This window comes from Papio anubis, chromosome 12 (assembly GCF_008728515.1).
Source record: "Papio anubis isolate 15944 chromosome 12, Panubis1.0, whole genome shotgun sequence".
Taxonomy (NCBI): domain Eukaryota; kingdom Metazoa; phylum Chordata; class Mammalia; order Primates; family Cercopithecidae; genus Papio; species Papio anubis.
The window spans coordinates 82388256-82390899 of record NC_044987.1 but is presented as its reverse complement, the minus strand read 5'-3'; the positions used below and the strand labels follow the sequence as shown (position 1 = coordinate 82390899).

Genomic DNA, 2644 nt, shown 5'->3' with positions numbered 1-2644 from the left:
CAGGGGCAGAGCCGGGTCCATGTGCATAACAACTAGACTATGTTCTTGTTCTCTTCTTTTTCTTTGAAGATTGTTTTCCAAGAGGCAATAAAAATGCCATCATTAGATTATGTAAAAAAAAAAAAAAAAGGCTTATTGAGATTTTACTTTAATATCAGGCATTTTTATCTGCTTGGTTTGCAATAGTGAACTAAACACAAGTAATGACTCTGACTCTCTAGACCTCACCTTCTAGTTAGAGGCAGCAGGAAATACATCATCAAACCATTAAATAAGCAAGATTATTTCAAAGAGGAATAAATACTATGAAAAAGATAAAAGACTATTTGGTAATAGGAGGATCAAAATATAGAAATGTATACAAAACTGATTTGGAGCATGAGAGACTCAATTGTCTTTCCATCTGACAAAATTAATTTGCATATCTCTAGACAAGAATTATTGCTCTTAGTTATCTATTACATTTGTAGTTGTTAAATAGCTCAAAGACATTGAAAGGCACAAATCCTACAGCATCAAATAACCCAGAAAGATGTCTGACACTATATGAATTTCTTAAATCATTGGTGTTATATGTTATGTGCTAATAACTTAGAAATGTATATCCCAAGTCAAACATTTTCTCTGTATTTTGAATCATCTACTATTTACTTGACATCTCCACTTGGCTGTCTAAAAAACATCTTGACACCGGCTCCACTTCCTCCGCGATTTCTCGGAGCCCTCTAGCTCCTCCTCAGGGACTTTCCTGGGAAGGTCTCTCCGGTGTCCAGACCCACCACAAAGGTGTTTCGCGATCTGCCGAGCAGTTGTTGGCCCCAGGAGCATTTCCCTCCGGGCCGAATGCGCAGTGGACGATGCCCCTTCTGACCCAGCAGATCCAAGATGAGGATGATCAGTACGGCCTTGTGGCCAGCCTTGACAACGTTAGGAATCTCTCCATTATCTTGAAAGGTATTCATTTCTGAGAGCACGCCACGTGTTTCACAACTAAAAATGGTATCAAAGTAACAGTGGAAAAATGCAAAGCGGGTGCAAGCAAATGCTTTTACTCAGGGACTTTAACTGCACTTCCGATGTGTTACCAAGGTTATGGTTACCCTTTGAGGCTGTTTCTGGAAGAAGGAGGAGTGGTAACAGTCTGCAAAATCAATACTCAGGAACCTGAGGAGCCCTTGGATTCTGATTTCTGCAGCACCAATGTTATTAATAAAATTATTCTACAGTCAGAGGGGCTCCGTGAAGCATTTTCTGAACTGGATATGACGAGTGAAGTCCTACAAATTACAATGTCTCCTGACAAGCCTTATTTCAGGTTATCTACTTTTGGAAATGCAGGAAGTTCCCACCTTGACTATCCCAAAGATTCTGATTTGATGGAAGCATTTCATTGTAATCAAACCCAAGTCAACAGATACAAGATTTCTTTACTGAAATCCTCTACAAAGGCATTCGTCCTATCTTGTAAGGTATCTATTCGGACAGATAACAGAGACTTCCTTTCATTACAGTGTATGATTAGAAATGAAGATGGACAAATACGTTTTGTAGAATATTACTGCTGCCCTGATGAAGAAGTAAGTCTGAGTTTTGAGTATGACAATTCACTGATATTTATGTGTACATTTATGACAGATGAAGTTATTATTCTGAGTACAGTACTCTTTATAATTTCATGTTGAATTTTCTATAAGGAGGAAGAACAATGGGGAAAATAGGAGCAAGGTCGTGTACCTAATAGTTACTATGTTTTCTAAATACATTTTGTAGAGGGCATGTAAATAAATGTTTTCATGTAGTCATAGATTATTCAGGACTGTCCTTTAGTTCTGTCTTTTGAACTCACAGTTATGTAAGCCAAGGTAACATTTCAAGAGTCTAAAGGCTTAAAGTTTGATGCAGCTACCTGAAATGTTCTATTTATTTACTATTAGAAAAAGCAAAGGCATATGAGCATTGCTTATTAGTTTGAATTCTAGAGACTAGATCATAAAGTGGTGGTTCTCAAAGTGTTGTGCCCACACCAACATCAGAACGGCCTGCAAACTTGTAGCAAACTCTGGGGAGGAGGCCAGCATTCTGTATTTTAACAACCTTCCCTCAGGAGATTCTGATGCTTAAAGGAAACTTTTTTCTTTAATAGGATTTAATTGTATTGAGATAATTGCTTTTACATGTGATTTCCTTGCAAATGTTCTGAAGTTGAGGCATCATCAAACAAGTCTGAACAATTGTTTATGTGATTTATTTTTAAAGTAGACCTTTTTTTTTTTTTTTTTTTGACGGAGTCTCGCTCTGCCGCCCAGGCTGGAGTGCAGTGGCGCGATCTCGGCTCACTGCAAGCTCCGCCTCCCGGGTTCACGCCATTCTCCTGCCTCAGCCTCCCGAGTAGCTGGGACTACAGGCGCCCACAACCGCGCCCGGCTAATTTTCTGTATTTTTAGTAGAGACGGGGTTTCACCGTGGTCTCGATCTCCTGACCTTGTGATCCGCCCGCCTCGGCCTCCCAAAGTGCTGGGATTACAGGCGTGAGCCACCGCGCCCGGCCTAAAGTAGACCTTTTAAAGAGATCTGTGAATGGGATATAAAGCAATTTTCAGTGTTACAGGTTTTCTTCTTGTTCTCAAAACTGTTCACTGTAGTA

The 2644-nt window shown here is 39.8% G+C and overlaps 1 pseudogene across 1 annotated transcript; it reads left to right on the top strand.

The window, feature by feature from the left end:
• The first annotated feature begins 472 nt into the window (after window positions 1–472).
• LOC110741211 lies at window positions 473–2158 on the top strand (annotated as a pseudogene). The gene has a single exon (XR_004177505.1). The product of XR_004177505.1 is annotated as a cell cycle checkpoint protein RAD1 pseudogene (transcript).
• Window positions 2159–2644: the final 486 nt, after the last annotated feature.